This window comes from Ambystoma mexicanum, chromosome 2q (assembly GCF_040938575.1).
Source record: "Ambystoma mexicanum isolate Mex_15411 chromosome 2q, UKY_AmexF1_1, whole genome shotgun sequence".
Classification (NCBI taxonomy): Eukaryota; Metazoa; Chordata; class Amphibia; order Caudata; family Ambystomatidae; genus Ambystoma; species Ambystoma mexicanum.
In genome coordinates this window covers 1,107,569,960-1,107,582,593 of record NC_090924.1, presented here as the reverse complement: position 1 = coordinate 1,107,582,593, position 12,634 = coordinate 1,107,569,960, and the positions used below count along the sequence as shown (strand labels likewise).

Genomic DNA, 12,634 nt, shown 5'->3' with positions numbered 1-12,634 from the left:
TGTCCCAGTGCGAGCAGGGTACGTGTATTTCAGGGGTGCGCGGGAAGTTCCACACACGATTTCAGCAGGGTATGTGTATTCCAGGGGTGCGCGGGAAGTTCCACACGCGATTGTCCCAGTGAGAGCAGGGTACGTGTATTTCAGGGGTGCGTGGGAAGTTCCACACACGATTTCAGCAGGGTATGTGTATTCTAGGGGTGCGCGGGAAGTTCCACACGCAAATTCAGCAGGGTACGTGTATTCCAGGGGTGCGCGGGAAGCTCCACACGCAAATTCAGCAGGGTACGTGTATTTCAGGGGTGCGCGGGAAGTTGCACACGTGATTTCAGCAGGGTATGTGTATTTCAGGGGTTCTGGGGAGTACTACACGTGAATTGGCCGTGTGGGTCCTCCCAGGTGTACGCTCCACAACCTCCACGGCCCCTGCAGGCAGCCCACACCACGGGAGACTACCCTGCACCCCTGCTCATGTCCCGCAGGCTGCCCATCCACCATGGGCATGCCCCCCAGCCAACCCACATGTCACCTTGCACTACTGATCAACTATGCATGTCTCCCACCACCCCCACCCCCCAGCCACCATGGGCAGCCTCCACCAGGCCCCCACTCATGTCTCCCACCACCCCCACTCCCCAGCAGTGCAGGGGCACCCTCCACCAGGCCCCCACTCATGTCTCCCACCACCCCCACCCCCAGCCACCAGGGGCACCCTCCACCAGGCCCCCACTCATGTCTCCCACCACCCCCACCCCCCAGCACTGTGGGGTACCTGCCAGCAGGCCCCCACCCATGTCCAACTCATGTTCCCCACCACCCCCACCCCCCAGCATTGTGGGGCACCCTCCACCAGGCCCCCACTCATGTCTCCCACCACCCCCACCCCCCAGCCACCATGGGCACCCTCCACCAGGCCCCCACTCATGTCTCCCACCCACCCCCACCCCCCAGCCACCAGGGGCACCCTCCACCAGGCCCCCACTCATGTCTCCAACCACCCCCACCCCCCAGCCACCATGGGCACCCTCCACCAGGCCCCCACTCATGTCTCCCACCACCCCCACCCCCCAGCAGTGCAGGGGCACCCTCCACCAGGCCCCCACTCATGTCTCCCACCACCCCCACCCCCCAGCAGTGCAGGGGCACCCTCCACCAGGCCCCACTCATGTCTCCCACCACCCCCACCCCCCAGCAGTGCAGGGGCACCCTCCACCAGGCCCCCACTCATGTCTCCCACCACCCCCACCCCCCAGCCACCATGGGCACCCTCCACCAGGCCCCCACTCATGTCTCCCACCACCCCCACCCCCCAGCAGTGCAGGGGCACCCTCCACCAGGCCCCCACTCATGTCTCCCACCACCCCCACCCCCCAGCAGTGCAGGGGCACCCTCCACCAGGCCCCCACTCATGTCCCCTATCACCACCACCCCCCAGCCACCAGGGGCAGCCTCCACCAGGCCCCCACTCATGTCTTCCACCCACCCCCACCCCCCAGCAGTGCAGGGGCACCCTCCACCAGGCCCCCACTCATGTCTCCCACCCACCCCCACCCCCCAGCCACCATGGGCACCCTCCACCAGGCCCCCACTCATGTCTCCCACCACCCCCACCCCCCAGCAGTGCAGGGGCAGCCTCCACCAGGCCCCCACTCATGTCTCCCACCACCCCCACCCCCCAGCAGTGCAGGGGCAGCCTCCACCAGGCCCCCACTCATGTCTCCCACCACCCCCACCCCCCAGCAGTGCAGGGGCACCCTCCACCAGGCCCCCACTCATGTCTCCCACCCACCCCCACCCCCCAGCCACCAGGGGCACCCTCCACCAGGCCCACACTCATGTCTCCCACCACCCCCACCCCCCAGCCACCATGGGCACCCTCCACCAGGCCCCCACTCATGTCTCCCACCACCCCCACCCCCCAGCAGTGCAGGGGCACCCTCCACCAGGCCCCCACTCATGTCTCCCACCACGCCCACCCCCCAGCAGTGCAGGGGCACCCTCCACCAGGCCCCCACTCATGTCCCCTATCACCACCACCCCCCAGCCACCAGGGGCAGCCTCCACCAGGCCCCCACTCATGTCTCCCACCCACCTCCACCCCCCAGCAGTGCAGGGGCACCCTCCACCAGGCCCCCACTCATGTCTCCCACCCACCCCCACCCCCCAGCCACCATGGGCACCCTCCACCAGGCCCCCACTCATGTCTCCCACCACCCCCACCCCCCAGCAGTGCAGGGGCAGCCTCCACCAGGCCCCCACTCATGTCTCCCACCCACCCCCACCCCCCAGCCACCATGGGCACCCTCCACCAGGCCCCCACTCATGTCTCCCACCACCCCCACCCCCCAGCAGTGCAGGGGCACCCTCCACCAGGCCCCCACTCATGTCTCCCACCACCCCCACCCCCCAGCAGTGCAGGGGCACCCTCCACCAGGCCCCCACTCATGTCTCCCACCACCCCACCCCCCAGCAGTGCAGGGGCAGCCTTCACCAGGCCCCCACTCATGTATCCCACCACCCCCACCCCCCAGCAGTGCAGGGGCACCCTCCACCAGGCCCCCACTCATGTCCCCTATCACCACCACCCTCCAGCCACCAGGGGCACCCTCCACCAGGCCCCCACTCATGTCTCCCACCACCCCCACCCCCCAGCAGTGCAGGGGCAGCCTCCACCAGGCCCCCACTCATGTCTCCCACCACCCCCACCCCCCAGCAGTGCAGGGGCACCCTCCACCAGGCCCCCACTCATGTCTCCCACCCACCCCCACCCCCCAGCCACCATGGGCACCCTCCACCAGGCCCCCACTCATGTCTCCCACCACCCCACCCCCCAGCACTGTGGGGCACCTGCCAGCAGGCCCCCACCCATGCCCAACTCATGTTCCCCACCACCCCCACCCCCCAGCACTGTGGGGCACCTGCCAGCAGGCCCCCACTCATGTCCAACTCATGTACCCCTGCACCCCCACCCCCCAGCACTGTGGGGGCACCTGCCAGCAGGCCCCCACCCATGTCCAACTCATGTACCCTTGCACCCCCACCCCCCAGCATTGTGGGGCACCCTCCACCAATTTTGTTTTCATACTTCACTGTGTGGTATCATCTCATTGGTTTCATGCATTTCATGTTGGGTGTTTTCCCATTCAATTGCAACCATTGTGCATGACGGACATGGGTTCATTTGCTTTATGAACATTGGGGGTGTAACATGCAATTTCTATTTCCATGTGGGTGAATGGGTTACTTGGTAGGGCTTTTTGGCTGTGGAGGCTGCCCATTACGCACATGATTGGGGATTGTGAGGACCTGGTGGAGGCTGCCCATGGTGGCTGGGGGGTGGGGGTGGGTGGGAGACATGAGTGGGGGCCTGGTGGAGGGTGCCCCTGGTGGCTGGGGGCTGGGGGTGGTGGGAGACATGAGTGGGAGCCTGGTGGAGGGTGCCCCTGCACTGCTGGGGGGTGGCGGTGGTGGGAGACATGAGTGGGGGCCTGGTGGAGGGTGCCCCTGGTGGCTGGGGGTTGGGGGTGGTGGGAGACATGAGTGGGGGCCTGGTGGATTGTGCCCCTGCACTGCTGGGGGGTGGGGGTGGTGGAAGACATGAGTGGGGGCCTGGTGGAGGGTGCCCCTGCACTGCTGGGGGGTGGGGGTGGTGGGAGACATGAGTGGGGGCCTGGTGGAGGGTGCCCCTGGTGGCTGGGGGGTGGGGGTGGTGGGAGACATGAGTGGGGGCCTGGTGGAGGGTGCCCCTGCACTGCTGGGGGGTGGGGGTGGTGGGAGACATGAGTGGGGGCCTGGTGGAGGGTGCCCCTGGTGGCTGGGGGGTGGGGGTGGTGGGAGACATGAGTGGGGGCCTGGTGGAGGGTGCCCCTGCACTGCTGGGGGGTGGGGGTGGTGGGAGACATGAGTGGGGGCCTGGTGGAGGGTGCCCCTGCACTGCTGGGGGGTGGGGGTGGTGGGAGACATGAGTGGGGGCCTGGTGGAGGGTGCCCCTGGTGGCTGGGGGGTGGGCGTGGTGGGCGACATGCATTGTTGATCAGTAGTGCAAGGTGACATGTGGGTTGGCTGGGGGGCATGCCCATGGTGGATGGGCTGCCTGCGGGACATGAGCAGGGGTGCAGGTTAGTCCCCCGTGGTGTGGGCTGCCTGCAGGGGCCGTGGAGGTTGTGGAGCATACACCTGGGAGGACCCACACGGCCAATTCACGTGTGGTACTCCCCAGAACCCCTGAAATACACATACCCTGCTAAAATCGCGTGTGGAACTTCCCGCGCACCCCTGAAATACACGTACCCTGCTCGCACTGGGCCAATCGCGTGTGGAACTTCCCGCGCACCCCTGAAATACACGTACCCTTATGAAATCGCGTGTGGAACTTCCCGCGCACCCCTGAAATACACTTACCCTGCTCGCACTGGGCCAATCGCGTGTGGAACTTCCCGCGCACCCCTGAAATACACGTACCCTGATGAAATCGTGTGTGGAACTTCCCGCGCACCCCTGAAATACACATACCCTGCTGAAATTGCGTGTGGAACTTCCTGCGCACCCCTGAAATACACGTACCCTGCTTGCACGGGGCCAATCGCGTGTGGACCTTCCAGCGCACCCCTGAAATACACGTACCCTGCTTGCACGGGGCCAATCGCGTGTGGAACTTCCCGCGCACCCCTGAAATCCACGTACCCGGGCAAATCACGTGTGGAACTTCCCGCGCACCCCTGAAATCCACGTACCCTGACAAATCGTGTGTGGAACTTCCCGCGCACCCCTGTAATCCACGTACACGGCCAAATTGCGTGTGGAACTTCCCGCGCACCCCTGAAATCCACGTACCTGGCCAAATCGCGTGTGAGACTTCCCGCGCACCCCAGTATACACGCACATGTATTTTTTGTCAGCGGGTGTCCGTGTTTGTGGGTACCCCTTTGCACATCATTTGTCCTGGAGGGCCACAGTATAGGACATTCATCATGGCAGTATATAGGTGCTATTTGTTGGTGCACCTTTTGGCGCACATTTCTTACAGCCGCAGAGATGCTACGCCTGCTTTCTTGTGGCGGTCGTGTTTGTGCCTGTGCGCTGGTTTGAGCGTGCGCTTTTTTGCCCTATTCTATTCCATGAATACGTGTTGTAGGCGAGCGTGTGGGCGTTCCGCGCACTTGTGCCCTGTACTTCCCCCGTGACGCCCACATTTTGGCAAGTTGTTCCCCATTCCGAGTGTTACGCCCGTGTTCCGCCTTCTTTTGTTGCGTGCGCCGCACTATGTGCGATTTTCGCTGTGGCCTGTGCGATTTTCGCTGTGACCTGGCGCACGCAGTTAGATGGCCTGTGCGCCAACGTGCGCCGCGCACTTTTTTATCGCACATCCGATGGTTTTCTCGCGCACAGGCTTCCATGAATCGATGTGCGCTGCTTTTCGTGCCATTTTCGCACTTGCACTGTGATTTTCGCTATTCCACTGCGATTCGCACGTTTTTGGCCACTTGCGCCGCGCTAATTATTCCATGAATCGGCCTGTGAGTCTCCTGAGGTCCGCCAATCACTCTTCAAGGGATCTCACAACCATTTTGAAAAGACTGAGTAACTCAGCGGTGCCCACCCAGACCCACAGTATTTTGTACTAAACTTACCTATTCACTAGCACATGTACTCTTGAAAATGATTTCTATGTATCCATGATTGGGGAGGAAGGATAGCTCAGGGGCAACGCGTTTGTCTTGGAAACAAGAGAACAATGCAACACAGGTTTGAATCTGATCCGCGTTTAGAAACCACGTCTTGGTATTAAGTGCCTTATAAAGGAAGAATTATTATGAAACATATTATTTCAAAATAATTTTTTCAAGAGCATGCGTATGTTATATTTTAACCTTGGGCAAATTTCATACATTTTCTGATGCCTTGCAGATAGCACATAATTCAAACATGTTAAACTATACACAGTAGTTAATGAACTTTGCTTACCTATTTACCCAACGGAAGGAAAACTTAATCTGGTTTATTAACATACCATCCGTCAATAATATTGATTTATGCAAGTTTCCCACCAAATGTTCTACGTATCAAATATATTACCAAGCTACAAACTTTGATATATTTTTTTAAGTATACTTCAAAATTCGCCTGCCAGTCCTGGTCCATGAGCTGTCTAAAAAGTCAACATTATGAGTGGCGTTTCGTAAGCAAAGAATTGAGAAAGTATCTTGCTATTATATCATTAGTCCAGTACTATTCAACTGGTGTGATGTGTTAGAAGGGGAATTAATACAGCACTTCCTATGACTTTTGGGGCCGAGGGAAGAAGAGAAGGCTGTCTGCATTGTCTAACCACTTTTGGTTAACACAGCAGCAGCGCTCTGACGTAATGCTAAATGGCCACTGCGGCACTGCTTAGTGACAGAGTGGGAGTCACAGACCTATCAGTATCTATCCCGCACTGTCAAATACTCTGACAACAAGCAGTGATGTACTCAGCAGTAAAACCGTGGAAGAGGATGCTGGCCAATCAGGAATCTCGGAATGTGCGCTGTATAAGCCTGAAAGCTGCTGGCCTGCGCACTCTTCCTCTCCCCATTGCTCCATCACCCTTTAGACTATGTTTAAAAAAAAAACATGCGGCCGCCCAAAGCCATGCATATCCCTCTCCCCCGAGTCTGTTTTCCATGTTGATGACATCACAGTCATCAACATGGAAAACAGACTTGTGAAATACTTTGCAGTCGTGGACATGCAAGGTAAGAAATGTTTTTCTTTTTTTAAATTGTTTACCCTTCTCTATTTACAAACACATAACAAATAAGGGGACATACACTTAACATAGATTCTGATAAATGAACAATTCATACAGTACATCAAAATGAAATGGCTTGTAGATTGACAAGATAAAATGCAAATGTGCAATAAAAATCTCTACAAAAACTCTAATTGTCAGCTACTGACTCACATGTTTCTATGCACACAGAACTCTGCCACGCACAAGAGGGCTGCTCTAATTGAACAAATGTGCAGCTAATCATTCTTTAAATAGTGGTGTAATAGTTTTTCCAACAACCTCGTCTTCAGCAGGCCAAGTAATACATGGATTATTGTAAATTGTTCTAGAGGGGAGAACCTAAAAAGAGAAAGGAGACAAGAAGAAAACATGTATTGGAATCTTCTAGACTATTTACTCAATGGCTCCTTGAACCTTTGATGGGGATTGACCTGAATCACATTCTTACTACCTTCTTTTGGCTGCAACATAAAACGATAGATTGCTATTTTAAGAAATGTCATTGGGCCTCATTACGACCCAGGCGGACTTCGCGGTGCTAAATGCACCGCGAAGCATGGCGGAAAGCCGCCGATAGCGCCATGGGGGTTGGCGGATTTACCGCCCCATTCCGACCTCGGCGGAGCGGTAAATCCCCAATCCCCATTCTGCCCTTCCCCATTCCCATTTTTGCCCCATAGGGTATAATGGGAGTGGGGAAGGAGTTAATTACGCCACCGTAAAATACGGTGGCGTAATTAACAACGAGGTCCCGTAGCGCCATGGTTTTCTCCGGCTGGTAAAACCAGGCGGAGAAAACCTCCATGGCGCTACGGGAACTCGTAGTATGGCGGAGAGGTACGCCATGCACTACGCTGGCGTAATACCCTCTCCGCCAGGGTCCTAATGAGGCCCATTGTATTGTATTGTTTATTATTTGTATTGCGCACCAGACCCATAGGTATCAGGGCGCAAAGCATAGGATAATTAAAAGCTTAGTTACTCAGAAAAATTAAAGGACTAACCAATTAAACACAAAAAGAGGAATATGATACAAGAGTGAGAGTAGCATAGGGAGATGCAATATACGGAAACATGCAAGTATAGCACAGTAGCATGTGTAGCATGAAGAGAAAAACTGTACAATTTGAGGGTAGGTATTTACAAGTATTTACAGTCAATATTTACTGTCATGGTGTAGTACAGTGGCAAGTACAGTGGCAAGTACCAACTATACATCTGAGTATTTAAGCCATTTGATGGTACTCTTGCATGGATGGACTGGTCGACTTAGTGTAGGTGGTAGTGAGTTGCACAATTTAGCTGCCTTGACTGGGTAGCTACAGCCCCCAATTCTTGATAGCTTGAATCTAGAAACTGCAAGGTAATCAGTGTTAGATAGTCTAGTGGTCCTAGTTGAAGCCACCTTGTTGAATCTTTCCGACAGGTAGCTGGGTGCAGTATTGTTCAAACATTTGTGGGTCAAGGTCGCAACCTTCAATTTAATTTTGTCGTGTGTAGAAAGCCAGTTATTGGCTCTTCGAGTCATGGAGATGTGTTCTCGCTTGGCAATTCCTAATGCGACTCTAAGAGCATTATTTTGCAAGGTCTGGATCTTCTTGATGATATGTTTATTAACGCCTATGAATAAAGCATTGCAATAATCCAATTTTGATAAAATAAGAGCTCGGGCCATTGATAGAAAAGGTTTGCTAACTCTAATCAATTTGCACGTATAGGATGTGGACGAGGCCATTGCGTTAACTTGCTTGTTGAGAGATAGGATCAAATCTAGGTAAAATCCTAAAATCTATACCTCTTTGGCCACAGAGATAGTGTTATTATCTATATTGAAGACGGAGTAATTAGAACTTAATTTATTGAGGGATCCAGTAGTGCCTAGGATGATGATCTCAGTCTTGTCGTCATTCAGGCATAGAACGTGGGTAGCCATCCATGCCTGGATGACGAGGTAAATCCTATACACCAAAGCCAAATCCTTGTCGTAATCACCAGAAAGAGGTAGGAGGATCTGGGTGTCATCTGCATAGTTAGTGTAGGTGACACCCAGATGATCCAGATCATTGAAAAAGGGCTTAGTGAAGATGTTGTAGAGGGTGGGTGAGACACATGACCCCTGAGACACACAGGTGATAGGGAGGGGGTCAGCGGTTGCAGTTGGTGAGAAGACTCTCATAGTCCGGTTACTGAGAAAGGATTGTATCCATACTATAGTTTCTGCTGAGAAATGGGCAGCTGTGTCAAGGTGACTACATAGGACTCCATGGTCAACTAATCCAAATGCCGCAGAAAGATCCAATAAGAGAAGGAGGACGGGAATCCCCTTATCTCTGAGTTCGTCAATATGTGCCTTTAAGTCTAGTAAGGTTGATTTTAGGAGTGGGAGCACCCACGATTCCTTAAGCGTAGCTGGAATTTTACCAGATGATAATGAAGCGTTGATCAGTTTAGTGATGAACGGGTCCAAGTCTCTAGCGGCATCCTTTATGAGTTGTCCCGGGTAATGATCTCGCTTGAAGTTAGAAGGTTTGAGTGATAGGATCATTTTTTCTGTATCAAGTATAGTAACTTTAGTGAACTTGAAGCATGGGGGGTGGCCACGACTATTAGGTGTGGTATCAGCCATGGGGGGAGATGGGAGGATGTCCTGATTAGTGACTCTTTTTTCTTGGCGATTTTCGTTTGTAAAGTCATAACTTTATTGACTAGTGCGTGCTGTATGTCCGAGCACCAAGGTTTATCTTTTGTGCAATTATCCGGTATAGGGATTGGGGTTTCAAACTCTTTAAGTATAGTAAAGAGTTCCTATTGCTTGACTTAGCCTGGGCTATTCTAGTATTATACTTTTCGCGCTTTGCTTGGAGTATTTCCTTTTATAGAGAGCCAATATGGTATGGAGGTAAGTTTTATTTTCCTCAAATTTAAGTAGCCTCCAAGATACCTCACATTGCCTTTTATTTTTCCGCAGAGTTTTCAAGTGTGGGGTGTACCAAGAATTAAGGTGAGCCTTGGGTTTACTTTGTTTTGTTTTTTAAAGTGCTATTGAGTCCAGGAGGCGGACATCATTTGATTGAATTCTTTAACTAAGTTGTCCGGAGCCATATGGTTTGGGAGAGCATTGAGTGTAGGAAGAATCAGAGGGAGCAGGTTGACAACTGTAATATTCTTTTTACTCCTAGTTAGGATGGAAGGAGCAAGAGCAGGCATAGTAATAGGTCTTTCAGTACCTAGGGAGAAGGAGATCATGTAATGATCCGTCCAGATCTGGGGAGATATGGGGGATATTCTAGTATTACAATTGTGGTCTGCCACGCAATCTAGTGTTCGGCCTTTGATATGGGTGGGGTCAAACACTCTTTGAGTCAATCCTAGTTAAGTTAAGGTATTTGTCACGCTGGCTGCCTGTGAGTCTTTAGGGTCATTGAGTCCCAGATTCATATCTCCTAATATTAGTCACTGAGAGGTATTTTTAAGGTTATTAGACACAATGTTAGAAATGTCTTCCTCGAAGGTACTATATGGCCTGGAGGTCTGTAAACCAGATGAATCGTGAGAGTTTGGGTTTTGTTAATAGTGAGTTTGGCAGTAAGGAGTTCACATGATTTGATGTAGGTCGGAGTTATTAGTCTGATAGGTAGATCCGCTTTGGTGATGAGGGCGATGCCTCCTCCTCGTGAATAATTTCTGTCAGATCTAAGTATAGTGTAACCATTAGGTATAGCTAAAGAGAGAGCTGGTCCTGCTGCTGCATGAAGCCAAGATTCAGTGATTGCCAAAATGTCAAGGTTTTTGGATTGGATAATGTCCGCTATCTCAGAGGCATGAGCTACCAAAGACCTGGCATTTAGCTGTGCACCTTTAAGGCAATGGTTAGTAAGTATTGGAGCTGATAGAGTTTTAGACTTTTGGGTCTTCGGTGTGGTATGGTTAAGGGAGTCATATGCAGAGCATGTCTTTCTGTTATCTAATTTTGTGGTTTTAGAGGCTTCTCGGTGGGTATTCAACCTTTTATTGGGGCAAGTAAGGGTTCTGGTTAAGGTTTGAATATTTTTGCGAGCCTCGAGCGGAGTCTGTTATTTCTGTCATGCGTGTTGCATGGGTAAGAATTTAACGTAAGTAGTGGTAAGGGCTCCATATTCGGTTTGGCTAATTGTATAGAATAATTTTGATTTTTTTTGGTGGATAGTGTGTTGAGTAATGCTACCGTTAGGGGTGGTATAGGCGTGGTGTACTAAAGGAGTAGTAAGCATATTGGATGGACTTGTTAGTAAATTGAACAGGGGCAGTAGATGTATTAATATGAGCATTTTAAATACGGGAGGAGCACTGAGTGAGGACGGTAAGGTCTGAAATTCAGCAGGTAGAAGTTGGGCTGTATCAAAGCCCTGAATCAAAGGGGGGCTGTCCTTGTACCTTATATAGTAGGCTAGGTCAGTCTAAACAGTTAGGTTAGGTTCCTGGCCAGACACGTCTACAAGGGTGTACAGGCTCTATGAGCAGAGCATAGGAGTGTGGATCTACGTCAGAGGTGTGTGGGATAGGCAAGTCCAGGTGAGATGGGTATCTCCAGACATGCAACTATGGGTGACTTCAATATATGGTAATCAGGTGAGCACAGAAATGAGATGTATGCCTACTAAATTCAACTATTGCCTACAGGAAGCTGCAGCACCAAAGAATATGCAAGGGTTAGCCTTAGAACTGTGCATAGTAAATTAACATATATCTGGCATATTGGGCATCTGTAACTACAGTAAATGACAGTACAGTTTTAAAGCTGCTAGGCGCAAGGTAGAACTTGTAAGTGCACGCCAAGCTACTATGCCATGTAGACCTACTAGATTTCACTTTCTATGATCACCAAAAATTTCAATGTAGATTACCAGAAATGACTGTTAAAACTGAGGTAAGGCTATCGTATTGAAAAACCTCTGAGCGTATAATAGTGAAAACATCAATGCGAAAGGGCAACACAGTGTTATGCTAACAAATCTGTACAAGAGGCTGAACTATTGCTAGTCATATTAAAGTCCAGGATTCCTTGTTATAGTTAAATGCAGTAGAGTAAGAACATCAAGAGACAGGCATTATAGGCTATAGCGTGAGAGATAGGACTAGGTCGGCATGGCAAGTGATAGGCAGGCGGTATGGACTAAGCAAAATATCATCACATTGACATGCAGTGGGAATTGGGAGAGGTAGCAGGAAATGTTTGGGGTGAGTAAACAAGAACTTAATAGGTGTAGCAGAGAGGCAGCAGCTTGAGTATGACGTTGACTAGGGCATGAATGGGGGTGGTGCTTGCTAGGGAGACACGCACAATATTGGTCAAGCAGAGTAGGTAATTGCAGTAAAACATTGTGAGGCTATACTTTACATAAGTTCAGAGACAGTTTGTCAGACTGCCGAGGATGCATATAGGGCACGGCTTGTAGCATAGGAGTAGGGATGAGTGTCACTCGCCGTTCGTGATGCGGATCCAGTAGCGGTCGTGGGACTCGCTTACTGACCAAATGTACAGTACATGCAGAGGGAGAGAGACTTGAACAGAGTGAGTTTGTAGAATCTCTGTATGTCCACCATCGCGGTCAGATCAAGGAAGGGGTAAATAGAGGTGGTAGAGTCTCTTCTACTCACAGATGGCTACTGGGCAGCATTTCTGGCCCTGGGTACTGGCAGCCTCTGGTCAGGCTCAGGTCAGGAGCCTTTCTTGTGTGCCTTCCTTGGAGGCCAGCTCACGCCTGCCGGTGCCTCCTGATAAGCTAAAAGGTACGTCTGGCCAATCGGCATCAGTGCTGGTCTCCGGGGGAGGCGGACTTAATTTTCAAGAAACGGTGGCCATTTTAGAAGGGTTTTACCTTCCAA

General features: G+C 52.2%; 1 protein-coding gene across 1 annotated transcript in view; it reads left to right on the top strand.

Annotated features, from left to right (window-relative positions):
* CALCR (calcitonin receptor) overlaps window positions 1–12,634 on the top strand; it is a 2,903,406-nt gene that overhangs the window by 926,677 nt on the left and 1,964,095 nt on the right. The window lies entirely within an intron of this gene.